Here is a 20,638-nt window from a genome sequence, read left to right as displayed (position 1 = left end):
GCGTCCACCACAAAGATGCTCGAGGCGTCGGCGGCGTTGCTGCAGAAAGCGGGAGATACGATAGGCCGTCAGGGGAGCCGGCTGGAGCGCGAGCGGGCCGATCGTGACGAGGTCCAGGATCGCCTCAGCCACTTGGTGGACCAAGTTGCCACGCACGTGTTGCGGCTGCGTGATGCCTACCGTCATGCCAGCGCGACCATGCCGGCCGTCGGGCTAAACCCGTTCGACCACCCCGTCGACTTCAACGAGCTGCGGCTTCCTGACCTGGTCTCCTTCTTCACCTATATCTCCGAGGAGCTGAGCCGTCTCCGCGCGATGGTGGGGGCGGAGCTGGACAAGGAGGGGTTGCGGGCTGCCGTCGCCGTTGCCGGGCGAATCCTCTCAGGGCTCCGTCACCGGAATCCATTCGTGCCATTGGACGCCGTCTTTGACGAGCTGGCTCCCGTCGACCGGGAGCGGGCTCTGCGGGCCGTTGCACCCTGCATCACCAACGTCGTGCGCCTCGAGAAGCAGAGGGACTTCGGTGGTGTTTAGGCGTCCTCTGCATGGGCATGTCCATGTCTTGGCGCAACATGACCGTTGGATCAAACTCAGACGGTGCAGATCAGTCACTGTAGCACAAAGCGTGTGGGTGTGTTTGGTTGCATTCTCATCTCAATATAGTTGTTCCCTCTTCGTGTATTTGTGTTAACCTACTAGTGTGGACTCATGCACCCTTCATGCACTCTGCCAAACACCCAAAAGTGGGTCGAGAAGGGAACTTTTGCTCCCATCCCCTGCACCCTTCATACACCCTGCCTAACACCGAGTCGTGCTTCATATGGTTCATGTTTCGTGGAGTACTGTAGCACCGTACTCTCCGTGCGCTGTAGACCTAGTTCTGTTAACATTGATCTCACCGTTCATTCTCGACCGGACAGTCGAAAAAGCGGTACTATGTTACATTACTGTTCATATAGTTGACATGCGCACAACATCATTTGTTATCGTCATATCTTACTACACTAGCAACAAGATTATGTAGTACTGACGTATGAACCACTGCACATGCCTAGTAGTAGGAGCACTGTGTATGTTCAAGTGGCTACCGTGTTTCGCACTCCTCCGTCGTAAGAGTGGAAACGCTTGCTGTAATCATTTTTTCTTCAGAAAAACAGTGGACTCGCTCTACCGTGCGGATCCTCCTCGACGGTCGTCGGGAACCTTGCTACTCACTTTCGCCGACGTGTGGGACAGCCAGCATCGGGGTCCACCAGCCATGCACTAAATTACTCCGTAGTAGAGTGCCCAACTGCACGGTAGACTACCCCGATCGAAGCGCCGCAGTAATGCCCAATGAGCCGTCAAATCACAAAACCCCCTCCTTTCCAGCAGTAAGTTGGACGGACGAAGCAACCATCATTTCACTCTTCTCTCTCAGCTTCCTCTCTAACCAAACCCCACTCGCTTCTCCCTCATCTTGTTCCTCATTTCTTCAAGAAAACCCCGACCTGCTTCTGCCATTGTTCTTCTCTCCCAAAGAAGGAAAGGTGAGCGCATCAATGGTGTTGATTCTGGCCAAGGCCCGGTCTTGCAACCCCGAGACTGATCCTATAACTCCCTCTCTGTTCTTCTTTTGGGTTTGTGATTATGGTTTCTTTTCTTTTATTTCTATTTGACAGTTTCTTGATGGACGCTGGAGCACCGGCCGAAGTGATGTCTATGGCTCTGGCCAAAACCGTCGAGGCTCATGGTACGAAGAAGCGCAAGCACCCCGCCGAGACTACCGCAGACAAGCTCAAAGCCATCGCCCTGTCCAAGCCCCCCTCTCCGGGATCCCTCATTAAGCAAGTCCAGGTAATATCTCTTCTTGACGATCTTTTTCTCGATCTTGATCGTGTTTTTTCATCTAACACGCAGTACTAGTACTAGTAGTACAACTTTCTGGGTGATCTTGCATGTGATTTTTGTGTGCCAAATGACGGTTCTAAATTCCTCTTTTGACCAAAACATGCGAGAGGTTGACACTGATTTCTTATAGATTACTTTCAACTACTTTATGAACATCAATGCTACCTTTGAAGAGGGTATATTTGCATCAGTAACTTGTGTTATGGATATTGCAAGTAATCCCTCTGCTCTCATGCCTTTGAAGACATGTTCTAGTGTCTTTGTTCACTCATTTCTGTGCGTATATGTAGTCATATATGGAGTAAAATATCGAAAATCATCTTATATTTCTGAACGGAGGTAGTAATAAAATATTTGGTTTCTGTTTGAATTAGAACCAGGTCCGCGGTGGAGATGAAGTTCTCAAAGTCATGCCGTGTGAACTGGAAGACCTGAGGATGAGTTCTACTGCTAAACTATCCAGCTGTTGTGTCCTTGTCGCCACGTGTCCTGAACTAGTGTTTTCCTGTAGCATTGTTGTCAGGCGTGTTCTCGAGGCTGTACTTGACCACAACAATTTCCTGGTTGTGCCTTCGATTACGAAGGGTGTGGTTCTTGTAAAGCTTCCCGACAAATCTGATGCGGCCTGTCTTCATCGTCATGTTTATGAGTGGAAAGACCACTCTGTTAGGTTCTCCAAGGTTGAGGAGATGGTGATGGTGCCGGTAGACATCTCTCACGAAGTCCATGGCCTAGTCAGTTATGCGGGGTTCATCCCGTAGGTCGGTGGCAAGAAATAGTCTGCAGAGTTTAATTAGTGCAACTTTGCTTGTCTGTAGTAAGTACTATTGTTCAGTACTTGATTTGTGTTTGTGAACCCTGTATTGTTTAGTACTGCCGCTTTTGGTGTGTGGTGAGTCCTGAGAACAGTCTATGTTAATGTCTGTCCACTCAATTTAGTCTGTATATTTTGAAGTATCCAGATCATCTTTTTTGTGAGGACGGTTTATCAATTATGGTTACACTCCAATATCTGTATGCATTGCAGGGTTTATCGCACCCACCAGGATTTCCAGTCCCATGGATGTTCGGTCCATACGATTTGTCACGACCTTTGGACTGTCCTGCTTGTGGGAGTAGGCGGGGGCCCTGCATGCCACGCGTAGTTGGACGATCAATCTTCTGTTTAGTACTTCAACATAGTGATTTCCTGGTAAGGATTCACTCGTGTCACATCAAGTAAATCTTATTGATTTACTGTCTAAATCTTATTGATTTAATGTCATGTTTTCTTTCTTTTGCTGCAATTTTACGATGCAGGTTTTGCCATGTGACATTCATCACAGAATAAACCGTTTGGTTTGCTCTACGATGGATATTTTTGCAGGTTTCACTTCTTATGTCGTGTCAGTAACGAAGGCACTATCCATCACTTATATTACTGGAAAAAATTGGATCAGTCTGTTGTCTGAGTACAAGCTGAATCCTATGATGAACTGCAGTTCGGTTTAACAAACACGCCACAATTAGTCCTTCTCGCGTTTAAAAGAGATGAAGAAAAAGACTGGATCACGGCCACGGAGCCTAGTCAAGTTAGAAAGCTGATCATAGCAAATCACACATGATCGCCGCTGTCTCGCACATCGGTACCACCTTCAGCAATGGATCGAGCACCGGCAGTTGCTCTTGCACTGACAGCGGCAGCAGCTCAGTCTGATCCAGCTGAGGATTGGGCACCGACCGTGTCAGCGGATCAGGCTGATCTACCGGAGGATCGGGCATCGACACCGGCACCTGCTCCGACACCGGCACCAACTCTACAAGGAGCACCATCTCCTTCAACAGCAGCGGCACTACCAGTCGCACCGGCACGGGCACCAGCAACGGCTTCGACACCTGCAGCAACACTTGCACTTGCATCTGCTCCGGCCCGTGCAGCGGCAACGGAACCAGCAGTTGCACCGGCAACAGACTGGGCTGCAGTTCGCACTTCATATACCAAAGTCCTTACAAAAACAGACATGTCCACCTTCTTGGTAAGCATTGGCCGCCCAAGTGCTTCGTTCTTTTTTCTTTCCATGTTGTTTCACATGATTCACTGTGTTGATCTAACTGTTTGTGTATGTCTTCTTGTTTGCAAACAGAGAATTCCTAGAGCAACGAGGGAGTCGTTCAACAATTTGGGTGACCGTGGCTAAGTTTCTCTTACCATGCGCAGCCTTGTGTGAATGAACCTGCTCAATATACCGTAAGTACAACGGATGGTCGCATGATGATTGATGCTAAAGGATGGTGAAGGTTCAAATCTAAATCATATCTTGTGGTAGGGGATGATGTCAAAATCGAACTTTCTCGGCAAGGAGAGCTGGTCCAAATCAACTTTGAAATTCTTCAATAGCAGCACGCAACTGCCGAACTGATCTATCCTCCAAGATATTTTGATGTACTACTCTGGCATGGTGAAACAAGTGTCCTGTGTGTATAAGTAGTACGATAGTATCGCTGATAGAATTGCAACTCTAATTGCTTGTTAGGAACTGTCGTTTTATTTCATTCCAACAACTGCTGTGCTTTATTCAATATTGTGTATTCGCCTTGCGACAGCATCTAAAACCACTGATGTACCGACCGCTTGCAATATGGAAAGCGCTGAGGTAGAACACATGGGCCCCCAAACATGCAGGCCCACCGGCCTATGGCCCAAACTCCAGAACCGTGAGCCTGTCTGAGTATTTCTCAGCTGAACCCCCATAATGCACGTGCGTTGCACATAACATCAAGATGCATTTGTATGAGTATTTTATCTCGTGAGAGAAAAGGATGAATGAGGGAAGGCCTTCTTTGCAAATGTGGAGAGGTGTGTGGGTACCTTTTTGCAAAATTGCCATAGTTTCCTTCCTATCCATCACATATAAATCGGATGGCCTATATTGCAGGATGGCAGGCACACCATCATCACCAGCTCGTCTATACCGTGTTAAAAAACTCTGCTTTTTATAATTATATATGTTATATATATTCCCCTTGATTTTTCTTATGTATAAAGTTGTGATACAAAAGATCTTTATATTTCTTACAGAGGGAGTATCTCTCTGTCAAAAATGTATTTACGTGTAACTAGTTACTCCTGTCTTTCTACTTCCTTTCGCTGATATGTGGGGCATCCGGCAACGGGGTCCACGTGCCATATGCACCAAATTAGAGTGCACAACTGCACGGTAGACACACCCCGGTTGTAGCGCCGCAGTAATGCCCAATGAGCCGTCAAATCACAAAAATGCCCACCTTTCCAGCTTTAGCAGTAAGCTGGACGGACGAAGTGGCAATATTTCACTCGGCCTGAATCCCCTTCTCCCTCGTTTGCTTGTTCAGAGAATACCCCCGCTCGGCGATTGCATAGGGACCCCCACAAAATAATTATTCATCCACCTGACAGTAGGGACCCATGCAGAACGGAGGAAACGGCCTTGTGTTCGACCGGCCATGGTCGAAACGGGATCCTGTTCATCGGGAGGGGTCTGGCGTACCAAAAAACGGTCGAAAGGGGGTCCTGTTGATCGGGAGGGGTGTGGCATACCGCAAAACAGAGGAAACATACTTGTGTTGGAGCGCTACGGTCGAAACGGGGGTCCTGTTCATCAGGAGGGGTGTGGTGTACCGCAAAACGGGACTCCACGGGATACTATTCATCTCCACCGTCGACTGCCTCCACGGGCTACTGTTCATCCACCGTCGACTGCCTCCACGGGCTCCTGTTCATCCACCGTCGACCTCCTCCATCCTCCACTTGCGACAGTTCATCCACGGGCTCCTGTTCATCCAATCTCCACCGGCTACTGTTCAACCAGCCCTCTCCACGGGGTCCTGTTCAACCACCCCTCCACGGGCTACTGTTCATCCAGCCCTCCACCGGCTACTGTTCATCCAGCCCTCCATGGGGTCTTGATCATCCAGCCCTCCACGGGGTCCTGTTCATCCACCGGCTCGATTGATCGAGGTACTGTTCATCCAGCGGCAACGGCCTCTACTACCACGGGGTCCTGTTCATCCAGCTCCCCACCGGGAAGTGTTCATCCAAAGCCCCCAACAGCGCTCACTGTTCATCTAGAGGAAGCATCGATCGGCTTCAGTTAGCAGCAGTAGCAAAGGAATCACTCAGGTTCAGTTAACAGCAAGTGATCGATCGATCGCTCGGGTTCACTAACGCGTAGCTTGCAGTGCAATCGCTCTTGTTCAGTTAGATCCCAACGCCTCGCTCGGGTTCAGTTAGAGCCCAATGCCTCGCACACACGCTCGTACGTACGAGAAAAACGTGCATCGCTCGGCCCCCGACCACCCACCGTAACCGGGAACTCCCCGATATTTTCCTCGCCCTCGCTTCTACCATGGTTTTTTCCGTCATGGACGGCCCAAAGAATGTCATGCAGCTGCATCTCCGGCCCGCCCAGGACGAAAAGCCCATTTTCTGTCATGATTTTTTTCATAGAAGTAGGACCCCACCACATCTATGATGATACTGGGTTTTGTCACAATTATCGTCATAGAAGTGTCATAAGTATGACAGAAAAAAATTTCGTTCGGCCCAAAATGTCACAGATGTGTCTTTTTTGTAGTGAAGCTCTCTGATGTCTACTACGCAACTTTATTCTTGTAGACTCGTGTTGGGCCTCCAAGCGCAGAGTTTTGTAGTATAGTAGCAATTTTCCCTCAAATGGATGACCTAAGGTTTATCAATCCATGGGAGGTGTAGGATGAAGATGGTATCTCTCAAACAACCCTGCAACCAAATACAAGAAATCTCTTGTGTCCCTAACACACCCAATATAATGGCAAATTGTATAGGTGCACTAGTTTGGCGAAGAGATGGTGATAAAAGTGTAATATTGATGGTAGAAATATATTTTTATAATCTTAATAAATAAAAACAACCAGGTAGCAAATAGTAAACAGGCACAAAAACGGTATTGCAATGCTTAAAAACAAGGCCTTGGTTCTGTACTTTCAATAGTGCAATCTCTCAACAGTGCTAATATAATTGGATCATGTAACCATCCCACAACATGCAACGAAGAATCACTCTAAAGTTCCTATCCAGCGGAGAACATAAGACGGAATTGTTTGTAAGGTACGAAACCACCTCAAAGCTATTCTTTCCGATCAATCTATCATAGAGTTCGTACTAAAATAACACGAAGCTATCCTTTTTGATCGATCTAATCAAGAGTTCGTACTAAAATAACACCAAAGCAAATTCAGATTCATAATATTCAATCCTACACAAAGAACTTCAAAGAGTGCCCCAAGATTTCTACTGGAGAAACAAAGACAAGAACGTGCATGAACCCCTATGCATAGATTACCCCAATGTCACCTCAGAATCTGCGAGTTGAGTGCCAAAACATATATCAAGTGAATCAATACGATACCCCATTGTCACCACGAGTATTCAATTGCAAGACATATATCAAGTGTTCTCAAATCCATAAAAGTATTCAATCCGATAACATCGAAACCTTAAAGGAAAAAACTCAATTCATCACAACAAGATAGAGAGGGGAAAACACCATATCATCCAACTATATTAACAAAGCCCGCGATACATCAAGATCGTGACATCTCAAGAACACGAGAGAGAGATTAAACACATAGCTACTGGTACAAACCCTCGGCCCCGAGGGTGGACTACTCCCTCCTCATTGTGGTGGCCGCTAGGATGATGAAGATGGCCACCGGTGACGATTTCCCTCTCCGGCAGGCTGCCGGAACGGGGTATAGATTGTTTTTCGGTGGCTACAGAGCCTTGCGGCGGCGAAACTTCTGATCTAGGTTAACCCCGAGGGTTTCTGGAATTTCTGGGAATTTATAGGGTAAAGAGGGGGTGTGGGAGGCCACCGAGGTGGGCACAACCCACCTGGGTGGGTTGTGCCCCCCTCAGGGCACTCCTCAGGTGCTTCTCTGGCCCATCCTGGGTGTTCTGGTCCATAAAAACTCTCCAAAAAAATTTCTCTGTTTGGACTCCGTTTGATATTGATTTCCTACGATGTAAAAAACAAGCAAAAAACAGCAACTGGCACTGGCACTGGGTCAATAGGTTAATCCCAAAAAATGATATAAAGTTGCTATAAAATGATTGTAAAACATCCAAGAATGATAATATATCAGCATGAATAATTCATAAATTATAGATACGTTGGAGACGTATCAGCATCCCCAAGCTTAATTCCTACTCGTCCTCGGGTAGGTAAATGGTAACAGAAATAATTTATGAAGTGTGAATGCTAGCAAAGTGCACAAGTTTGATCAATGAAAATTTCAATCATTTTTCCTAGCATCATGACAGCAATTCTTTCTCATGTTAAAGTAGCAACCAATTCACATGTTAAGGTTCAAACAATGAATTCTCTTGAAACTCAACAACCTATGTTCTCAGTCACCAAGCAATTTGTAACATCTCAATTTTGAATTTGGATGTTATTCATTAGGTCGTCATATGCATCCATAATTTGTGCATTTTGGAATTTGTTTTATTTCCAATTTTGATCCTAGAGACCTTAAGCAACTCAAGGACCAATTGAGAGAGTTAGAGGTTTTCACGAAAATCCATTTTTGAATTTTCAAAGTTGGCAAATTGGATCAAAGTAATTTTATTCGAAAATATTTTTCCAATTATTTCAAAATAAATAAAATAATGAGAGAAGATAATATGACTTCTTCAAAACAGCTAGGCAATATTGGAAATTTATTTTGAATAAAAATATATTTTATTTGAGTTTTATTTGCAATTTTATTCGGTTGCATTTTATTAAATTAGGGAAAAAGATGCATTTAAAAAAAATTGCTTTTAGTCCAGAAAAATGTTCACATTGTCCCAAATATCAGGAGGGGATGGCGAAAATTGTTTCTGGAATTTTAGGATATTTATTTTTATTTTTATTCAAAATTTTCTTCGCGGCGCTATTTAAAAAAACTTTGGACCTACTAGGGCGAAGCCCAGCCGGCCCAGCGCCCCGCCGTCCCCGAGCTCCAGCCCGAGTCCGGCTCCCGCACGAGCTGCGCCGCCGCCGAGTCCGAACGGGACTCCGTTCCGTCGCCGCCGCCTTTCCCCCTCCCCCAAGTCGCCACCCCCCGGCCCCTTTAAATACCGGGCCAACCTGGCCCCTCTCCTCCTCAAATCGCCGCCGCCGCAACCGCCGCCTCCCGCCGCCGTTGTTGCATCGTGTCGCCGCCCCGCGCCATCCCGCTTCACCGCTGCCGCCACCGCCGCTGACGACCTGCCGCCAATCCGCCCTAACCGGCCGAACCGGTATAAACCGTCGACCTCGATCCGGTTTTTTTTCGTTTTCGGTTTTTCTTATGAACCCGATTTATTATTTAGTTTAGTTTGTTTAGCGGACGTTCGTCCATTAGTCTTCGGTAGCGAAGGGTTTTTGTTCCTTAGGTCTCGGTAGCGAATGTTCGTTCGCCCGATTTTTCTATGTCTGTTAATTTTCGGCCAGGGACCCGTACGTAATTATTTTCTTCACAGATTAGTCCCTGTTCTTTAAACCTTCACAACTTTTTACTCGTTTATCCAAATCCAATGAAACCAATGCCAAATTCTTCGTTATGATCCCCTCTATCCAGATAATCAAGTTAAACATGTTAATGAAAGTTTAAAATTTGGTTTCAAACAGATTTGAATTTGAACATCTTTGATCGTAACTTGAGTTTCGTATCTCCGATTTGTTTGATTCTTTTTTAAATCGAAGCTCTTCACTTGAACTTTCTGTTTAGATCTTTTTATTTGGTTTTACTTTTGCATCTTATGCTTGAGTGCTTATGTATGATATTGTTTGTCTATGATAGATTTTCTGGAGCGCGAAGCTTGCTACTACGAATCTCTAGGGTTTTCCGAACGTCAGCAAGGCAAGTTACACTTTGATCATACCCTCTTTACTACCCAGTTTTTATGCATTAGTTTCAACCCTCAAATATTGCATGAGTAGGATTGGGATCATGTGGTTGTTGCTATGTAGTTTATAAGGTAGTAACCTATTACCTTTGATCACCCCAGGAATATAAGTTATGCTCACATTGCTTAGCCATGCTCGTAGACGGGGATTGGTATGTGAGATTCATGAAAGATGCGAGAGTAATGTTAACTAAGGGAAACTTAAGGTATTTACTTTAGTACACATCTGGGTGGATTGGTTGCGGGCACCTGGAGAATCCAGCGTTGTCCTAGGATATCCCGGAGTACCCGTGTGGTCATCCTATGGAATGCCACCCAGGCTCAAAGGGATCATGAGATTATTCATGCTAGAAACTTCCGTGTGCAGCCACAAGCCATTATGGGATATGGCATAGTTGAGTATGTTGTGTGACCTCTTTCAGTGGTAGGCTAGCAGATATAGGGGAAAGTAGGTGTAACTTTCTACCCAGAGTAAAGAGTTAATGCTTCGGAAAGACTGTGTTTCGATAATCTGTTTCTCAAACATCATGTAGTGCGAGAAATTCAACGGAGGAGGTCGAGTCTTGTACAGAAAACTTCGCAAACCTCTGCAGAGTGTACAAACTAATCATGATTAGTCGTGTCCCCGGTGATGGACATCTTGAGTATTTGGTATTTGAATTATTGTTTGATCTCATCACTTTACTTAATGAATTTGTTGGGTTATTATAAATTATACTTGTTTTTTCTCAATATTGGCATCAACTTTGTAGTTAAATAAAAATATATTCCTTTGTTGTAGGAAAAAATTAGCTTTATGCAAATATTAAACTTAGAGCCTCCACCAGCCAAATATGCATGTAGTGATAGCTGTTATTTGTTCATTGCTCTATAGTGTTATCTTGCCAGCATATTCCATGTGCTGACCTACACGGATGCAACGTATCATGTTGCTGAATTTTCAGACGAAGAGTAAGGTGCGATAGGTCGTTGTCATGCACTCAGTTTTGCCGCGGAGTTGGATGGACTCATTTATCTTTGAAGCTTCCGCAGTTATCTTATTTAGATGGCCTTCAGTCATATTATTGTAATAAGTACTCTTTATGAGACTCTCGATGTAATAAGTGTGTGATTGAACTCTGTTATAAATCCTCGAGTACTGTGTGTGTCAGCAATACCGATCCAAGGATGATACTTAAGCACAGAGACTACGGTCCATTGGGATCGGGTCGCTACAACATGGTATCAGAGCACACGCTGACTGTAGGACGCGACCACTAGGATAAGCCATAGGATACTCTTCTCTACTCATTTCTAACTCTTCTCCATTTCTACTCTATAGATGACAGACCCCAAGGAACAAGTTCACTCAACCGGATGACGACACCCCTTTCGGATGACACTTGAAGGAAGTCACTAGGTACCTGAACATCGGCATACCAAGCTTCACTGCGACTTTACCAGAAGAGGAGCACTGGACGATTCAAGTTCGTGTTCCAGGAAGAACTTTTGCACCAATTACCGAGCCCATCGAGTTCTCCTTTGATGCACCAACCTGGAGTTTAGGAAAGAGCATGGCCGCCCACATTACCATTGGACGCATAGGCGAGGTGTACAACAAGGATCTTAAAGACACCACCTACCAGATATGTGGACGCCGAGATGAGCAATGGGAGATGATTCACACCAGGAAGGATAGATCTATTGCACCCTACATACATGAGTTGAACCAGCACATTCGTTGTTATGAGAACCAGATGTGGGCTAACATGATAGATACAAAGAAGGTGATGACCCGGAATATGGAGCTAGAAGAGGATCACAAGGCTACACGTGATGGATATGAGGAAGAAATTTTTGTACTACTGGAGCAGAATGAAGACCTGAAGAGGAAGCTAGGAATACCCATGGTGAAGCCCGAGCCTGAGATGGACATTCGTTCTGAAGACTACATCATACTAGATGACACAGACACATACCCCGACATCGATAATGAAGACAGTGATGATTTTGAAGACGAGGCTGGAGCGGATATTATGGAGTCTTCCACCGATCAAAATTACTAGACGACCACCATATTACTATTAGTATTCTTCCAAGTAGCTAGAAATCGTTGAGAGCTTTTGGAACAGTAGCATAGATCGATTGTATGAATCTTGTTTGAATTGAGTCGTGTGAATTGAAATATGTTTGTCTCATGTGCATATGGGTAGTGAAATATCTCTTTAGACCCAATTCTATTCTGTCCTCACCCCTCTAAACCTATCAGATGCCTCCGAGACGTGACCCCGGATTCGTTTTCCCGCCGGAGCTCACCCAGTTGATCCAACAGCAGAATGCCTTGATGCAGTTGCTCGTCCAGAACCAAGGCAACAACAACAACAACAAAAACCGTCCACCATCCCCAGTTGACAACTTAGCCCGTTTCCTAAGGTTGAATCCGCCGGTGTTCTCTAGCAGCACCGAGCCGATTGTTGCTGATGACTGGCTCCGCAATATTGGAAGGGAGCTGACCACCGCTGGTTGCACTAATGCTGAGAAGGTGCGCTTCGCCGCACATCAACTGGATGGACCCGCAGCCTGACGGTGGGAGAACTACACCGCCACTTTCCCCGTGGCCAATGTTACTTGGGATCAGTTTCAGCAGGCTTTCCGCACCACACATGTCTCAGCTGGATCCATGAGTATGAAGAAGCGTGAGTTCTGCAACTTCGACCAAGGGAACCGTACTATGGGGCAGTACGTGGAGGAGTTTAGCAAGTTAGCACGCTACGCCCCAGATGATGTGGCCACAGATGCCGCGAAGCAGGAGATGTTTCTTGAAGGACTAAATGATGAGCTGAGAATGCAGTTGATGGTGGCACCTTTCACCAACTACCAGGAGCTGGTAGATAGGGCCCTCATGACTGAAGGAAAGCAGCAGCAGATAGAGAACCACAAGCGGAAGTATGGACAGGGGAAGTACAACTCTGGAGCTCAGCAGAAGCCCCGCTATTCCCCATACTTTGGAGGATGATACGTATCCGTCGTATCTACTTTTCCAAACACTTTTGCCCTTGTTTTGGACTCTAACTTGCATGATTTGAATGGAACTAACCCGGACTGACGTTGTTTTCAGCAGAATTGCCATGGTGTTATTTTTGTGCAGAAAAAAAAAGTTCTCGGAATGACCTGAAACACGAAGATTATTTTTGGAAATAATAAAAAATACTAGCGAAAGAATCAAGGCCAGGGGGCCCACACCCTGTCCACGAGGGTGGGGGTGCGCCCCCCTGCCTCGTGGCCCCCCTGGTGCTCCACCGACCTCAACTCCAACTCTATATATTCATGTTCGGGGAGAAAAAAATCAGAGAGAAGGATTCATCACGTTTACGATACGGAACCGCCGCCAAGCCCTAATCTCTCTCGGGAGGGCTGATCTGGAGTCCGTTCGGGGCTCGGGAGAGGGAAATCCGTCGCCATCGTCATCATCAACCATCCTCCATCACCAATTTCATGATGCTCACCGCTGTGCATGAGTAATTCCATCGTAGGCTTGCTGGACGGTGATGGGTTGGATGAGATTTATCATGTAATCGAGTTAGTTTTGTTAGGGTTCGATCCCTAGTATCCTCTATGTTCTGAGACTGATGTTGCTATGACTTTGCTATGCTTAATGCTTGTCATTAGGGCCCGAGTGCCATGATTTCAGATCTGAACCTATTATGTTTCCATGAATATATGTGAGTTCTTGATCTTATCTTGCAAGTCTATAGTCACCTACTATGTGTTATGATCCGACAATCCCGAAGTGACAATAATCGGGACCACTCCCGGTGATGACCGTAGTTTGAGGAGTTCATGTATTCAGTATGTGTTAATGCTTTGGTCTGGTATTCTATTAAAAGGAGGCCTTAATATCCCTTAGTTTCCAATAGGACCCCGCTGCAACGGGAGGGTAGGACAAAAGATGTCATGCAAGTTCTTTTCCATAAGCACGTATGACTATATTCGGAATACATGCCTACATTACATTGATGAATTGGAGCTAGTTCTGTGTCACCCTATGTTATGATTGTTACATGATGAACTGCATCCCGCATAATTCTCCATCACCAATCCAATGCCTACGAGCTTTTCACATATTGTTCTTCGCTTATTTACTTTTCTGTTGCTATTGTTACAATCACTACAAAACCCAAAAATATTACTTTTGCTACCGTTACCGTTACTTCCATACTACTTTGCTACTAAATACTTTGCTGCAGATACTAAGTTATCCAGGTGTGGTTGAATTGACAACTCAGCTGCTAATACTTGAGAATATTCTTTGGCTCCCCTTGTGTCAAATCAATAAATTTGGGTTGAATACTCTATCCTCTAAAACTGTTGCGATCCCCTATACTTGTGGTCATCAACACTATTTTCTGGCGCCGTTGCCGGGGTGCATAGCTCTATTCTTTGAGTCACTTGGGATTTATATCTGCTGGTCACTATGAAGAACTTGAAAGTCGAGAAAACAAAAATTTATCCCTCAACTACGAGGGGAGGTAAGGAACTGCCATCTAGCTCTGCACTTGATTCACCTTCTGTTTTGAGTAAGCTTGCGACACCTAAACCTGTTTCTGCTATTAATTATGATATGTCCCATGTTATTGATGATGCCACTTCTGCTATGCATGATACTTATGGTGAAACTACTTCTATGCTTGATACTACTGTGCCACTTGGTGAATTTCTTGATGAACAACTTGCTAGAGCTAGAGAGAATGAAATTATTGAAACTGATAATATTGATGAAAGTGATGATGAAGATTCTCCCCCTAAATATGAATTGCCTGTTGTGCCTGAGGGCTATGTTATGGATGACGAAACTGCTAGAGACTTTCTTGCTTGCAATGACAGAAGCGATCTTAAGAAATTATTAGCTAAGCTGAAACAAAAAAAATCTAAATGCTAGAATGAAATATGATCCTCCGTATGCTACTTCACCTATCTTTGTTACTGATAAGGATTATGAATTCTCCGTTGATCCTGATATAATTACTTTGGTTGAATCTGATCCTTTCTATGGCTATGAATCTGAAACTGTTGTGGCACATCTTACTAAATTAAATGATATAACCACCTTGTTCACTAATGATGAGAAAACTCGCTACTATTATATCCTTAAGATATTTCCGTTTTCATTAAAGGGTGATGCTAAGATATGGTTTAATTCTCTTGATCCTGGTTGTGTGCGTAGTCCCCAGGATATGATTTATTACTTCTCTGCTACATATTTCCCTGCTCATAAGAAACAAGCTGCTTTGAGGGAAATATATAATTTTGTGCAAATTGAAGTAGAGAGTCTCCCACAAGCTTGGGGGAGGCTTCTCCAATTACTCAATGCTTTGCCTGATCATCCTCTCAAGAAAAATGAAATACTTGATATCTTTTACAACGGACTAACCGATGCTTCCAGAGACCACCTGCATAGTTGTGCTAGTTGTGTTTTCAGGGAAAGAACAGTTGATCCAGCTGAAATTCTATTGAATAATATGTTGACCAATGAAAATAATTGGACACTTCCTGAACCAACTCCTAAGCCAACTCTGAAGAAAAGGGGTATTCTATTTCTCAGTCCTGAAGATATGCAAGAGGCAAAGAAGTCTATGAAAGAAAAGGTATAAAAGCTGAAGATGTTAAGAATTCACCTCCTGTTGAAGAAATACATGGCTTAATTCATCCCCTATTGAAGAAACACACGATCTTGATAACACGACACAGGTAGTAAAGGTAAATTCTCTCTATAGATTTGATGAAGGTGATATCCCCCATTATAAGTCTGCTAGTCAATGCTTGGATGAGTTTTATAATTTTATTGTTAAAGAAGAAAACATCAAAGCTTATATCGGTAGACAATTGAAACATAATTCTGATATGCTTGAACACTTGGGTGATTATATGTCTAGAGTTAAAGGTAAACTTAAACTTATTAGTAAACATGCTTCTATGGTTACCACTCAAGTAGAACAAGTACTTAAAGCTCAAAATGATTTGCTCAATGAATTAAATAATAAGAAAAATGATAATGCTGTTAGAGTTATGACTAGAGGGGGTAAAATGACTCAGGAACATTTGTATCCTGAAGGTCACCCTAAGAGAATTGAGCAGGATTATCAGAGAAATAATTTAGATGCACCTAGTCCTTCTAAAAGGAAGAAAAAGAAAAATGATAGGACTTTGCATGCTTCTAGTGAACCTGTTATAGACACACCTGAGAATCCCAATGATATTTCTATTTCTGATGCTGAAACACAATCTGGTGATGAACATGAACCTAGTAAAAATGCTAATGATGATGTTCATGTTGATGCTCAACCTAGCAATGATAATGATGTAGAAATTGAACCCGCTGTTGATCTTGATAACCCACAATCAAAGAATCAACGTCATGATAAGAGAGACTTTGTTGCTAGGAAACACGGTAAAGAAAGAGAACCATGGGTTCAGAAACCCATGCCTTTTCCTCCCACACCATCCAAGAAAAAGGATGATGAGGATTTTGAGCTCTTTGCTAAAATGATTAGACCTATCTTTTTGCGTATGCGCTTGACTGATATGCTCAAAATGAATCCTTATGCCAAGTATATGAAAGAAATTGTTACAAATAAAAGAAAGATACCGGAAGCTGAAACTTTCACCATGCTTGCTAATTATACTTTTAAGGGTGGAATACCTAAGAAACTTGGAGAACCAGGAGTACCCACTATACCATGCTCCATTAAAAGAAATTATGTTAGAACTGCTTTATGTGATCTTGGAGCCGGTGTTAGTGTTATGCCTCCCTCTTTATATCATAGACTTGATTTGAATAAGTTGACACCTACTGAAATATCTTTGCAAATGGCCGATAAATCAACTGCTATACCTGTCGGTATTTGTGAGGATGTGCCTGTTGTGGTTGCAAACGTTACTATTTAACGGACTTTGTTATTCTTGATATTGCCGAGGACGATAGTATGTCTATTATTCTTGGAAGACCCATTTTGAATACTGCAGGGGCTGTTATTGATTGCAACAAGGGCAATGTCACTTTTCATGTTAACGGAAATGAGCATACGGTACACTTTTCGAGGAAACAACCTCAAGTCCACAGTATCAATTCTATTGGAAAAATTCCATCGATTATTATTGGAGGTTTTGAATTTCCTCTTCCTACTGTCAAAAAGAGATATGATATTCTTATTGTTGGGGATGTGCATATCCCCGTTGAGGTAACATAGTGTTATTCGAAATTTCTCCGGTTTCATGTTATTCGAAATGAGTTTGTTAACAAGACCTGATCAACCTTGTTATTGGATTCCTTTTGATGAGCATGAGATGGATGAAGTTAGAAAGCACAACCTTCTGTACCCTCCTTTTACTTTCTGTTATTTAGATTAAATAAAGTAAAAATAGTATTTTCTGTCTGTTTTCTGAATTATCCGTGCAATAAAAAATACCCTAAAAATAAAAGTTCTCCAAATGCCCCGAAAATGAAATATGATTTTTTCTAGAATATTTGAGAATATCTGGCACTGAGAACACAACAAGGGGAGCTGGCACCTGGCCACGAGGGTCCAGGGCACGCCCCCTGCCTCGTGGGGCCGTGGTGGCTCCCCTCCACTTATTCCAGCCACCACACACTCCTTCTTCCTCTCAAAAAAATCACCAACCAGCTCAAGCACGAGTTCTAGCTCATTTTGCTGCGATTTTCAAACTCCTTGCTCAAAGCACCTCTCACAAAACTGCTTTTGGGGATTGTTCCTCGGTATGTGACTGCTCCACTGGTCCAATTAGTTTTTGTTCTAGTGCTTTATTCATTGCAAATTTGTGCTGCCTAGGTGACCATGTTCTTGAGCTTGCATGTCAAATTTATATGGTTCCAAGTAGTTCTAATGCATGATATAATCTCTAGGCACTTGTAGGAGTAGTTGCTACCAATTTTTTTGAGCTTGGTTCATTTTTATTTGAAGTTACTAAAATTTTCAGAAATTTTTCAGAGGAAAAAATATGTTTAGGAAAATGTACCAAGGTGGTCCTTCAACGAAGCAAGGGCCAGGCCCGCAATACGCGATGCGGACGATGAACCACGAAGGGAAGCTCAAGTGCGGGCTTGTGAATGTCCTTCAGAGGACTTTATGGATTGAGCAGGAATCAAGGAAGAATTTAACGCATATCTGTGTAACGCTGATCTTGTGAGCTTCCAGGCAGACAAGTGCCGTCAGTACCACTTTCTACCTGATTCCTTTGTGAGGAGGTTTGAATTTCATCATCACGTAATTCTCAAACTGTCCTGTTTGATCTTTATGAAAATTCTTATACCATGGACTTAGAGGATTTTAATACTGTTTGCAAACTTCCACAATGGGGTAGCACTAGTGAGCCTCGCAAATCTGAGTTTAGAGATTTTCTTGCTAGTATAACTGTGGGGGAGTCTAGAGATATAACACAAGCTACCATAGGGAGCATTCATTTTCCTGCTATACATTATTTTGCTCTCTTAATAGGTAGGTGCATAAATGGTAAGGATGAAGCATGTCACATATGTGTCCCTGATCTCAGTGTTCTCAGGAGTGCTGTATTGGGAGATAAACATTATCATTTGGGATCATTGTTGCATGTAGGTTGCATAATAATAGATTTAATGGGGATTTCTTTGGTGGAATTTAGGCAACCCATTTAGCTAATTTTCTTAATATACCCATACGTGAGTATGATGTTGAGTTACCTCCTGTTTATTTAGATTATGAGGCTATTGTTCGTCATCAGTTTGTTGAGAGGAACGATCAGTTCCTCCAGTACCGACTAATCTTTGACAGATGACGCACCTATCACGTCGCTCTCCCTGCTTCTACTTTCTTTGAATTTCAGGCGAAAGGGAGATATTTTATAACCAGAGAGGAGGCAAACGAGTACGAGAGAGGGCTGAGATAGCCCGCCTCCACGCTGCAGCCCACGATGCAATAGCCGATGCATCTCAGTACGACCCCAACTATAACTTTGGATATCCGCCAGGCCAGCCATGGCCATAGACCAACTTAGGACAAAATCCTAAGCTTGGGGGAGTACGTATTTCTCACCGACGTTACATTTATGTTTACACACTCATTGCTAGATGTCGGTGCTCATACTTTTTCATTGTAATATCCATGCTAGTTTATTTTCCTTTTTATGCTTTCTTCTTGTGTGTTTGATAAACCTTAAGAAAAACAAAAAAAATAGTTGTAGCTTTTGGCTAGTTTACTTTTCTAGATGTAGTAGTAATAATTAAAAGAAAACCCAAAAAGATTTCATGTTCTTCTTTTGCTTGTTGGGAGCTTTCCTGTGTAAATAGTTTTATTTCTTTTCTTTTCTTTGGGGGTCAATAGGAGAAGACCATGATTAAATTGTTGAAGTGGCTCTTATATGCATTATTGTTGATTTAACCAAGAGCCCATATTGCCTTGTCTTCTCCTGTTTATTGAATGCTCGCAGATTCCAGCTTAGTCCGATGCACGTGCACTATTATTATTATTCACATCGTTCGGTCGGGCAAGTGAAAGGCAATAATGACGATATATGATGGACTGATTGAGATGGGAGAAGCTGGTATGAACTCGATCTCTCTTGTTTTTGTAAATATGATTAGTTCATCGTTCCTGATTCAGCCTAATACGAATAAACATGTTTGCAATGACAATTAGAGATTATAGTTTCTTATGCCATGCTTAATTAGCTAGGAGTTTATAATGGTTTACCTTGCGTGCCAATATGCTATTAAAATGGTTGTGATGTGGTATAGTAGGGTGGTATCCTCTGAATGATTCAAGTGACTTGACTTGGCACATGTTCACGCATGTAGTTGAAACAAAATCAACATAGCCTTCATGATATTTATGTTCATGGAGGATTATATCCTACTCATGCTTGCACTCACTGTTTATTAATTTTAATGCATGTTCATGACTGTTGTCGCTCTCTAGTTGGTCGCTTCCTAGTCTTTTTCTAGCCTTCACTTGTACTAAGCGGGAATACTGCTTGTGCATCCAATCCCTTAAACCCCAAAGTTATTCCATATGAGTCCACCATACCTTCCTATATATGCGGTACCTACCTGCCCTTCCAAGTAAATTTGTATGTGCCAAACTCTAAACCTTCAAATGAAATTCTGTTTTGCATGCTCGAATATCTCATGTATCAGCTAGGGTTGTCTGTATTTTCCATGCTAGGCGGGTTATTCTCAAGAGGAGTGGACTCCGCTCCTCACTCACGAGAAAATGGCTGGTCACCGGGATGCCCAGTCCCATGCTTTATGCAAATCAAATCAAAATAATTGCAAACAAAACTCCCCGGGGACTCTTGTTAGTTGGAGGCACTCGTTGTTTCGAGCAAGCCATGGATTGATGCTTGTTGGTGGATGGGGAGTATAAACTTTACCATTCTCTTTGGGAACCTCATATAATGTGTGTAGCATGGAAGATATCGCCATCTCTTGGTTGTTATGTTGACAATGAAAGTATGCCGCTCAAAATATTATTTATCTCTATTTTAAAATCGAGCTCTGGCACCTCTACAAATCCCTGCTTCCCTCTGTGAAGGGCCTATCTATTTACTTTTATGCTGAGTCATCAGCCTCTTATTAAAAAGCACCAGCTGGAGAGCACCGCTATCATTTGCATGCATTACTGTTAATTTATATTGGGTATGATTGGATCTCTTTTACCATGAATTAGAATGTTTAGTCAGTCCTTGAGCTTTAAAAGTGCTCTGCATTTATGTTTTGCGGTCTCAGAAAGGGCTAGCGAGATACCATCTTGTTATATCATATCATGATTGTTTTGAGAAAGTGTTGTC

Source organism: Triticum aestivum, chromosome 4D, assembly GCF_018294505.1.
Source record: "Triticum aestivum cultivar Chinese Spring chromosome 4D, IWGSC CS RefSeq v2.1, whole genome shotgun sequence".
NCBI lineage: Eukaryota > Viridiplantae > Streptophyta > Magnoliopsida > Poales > Poaceae > Triticum > Triticum aestivum.
Note: the sequence above shows the minus strand (reverse complement) of the source record.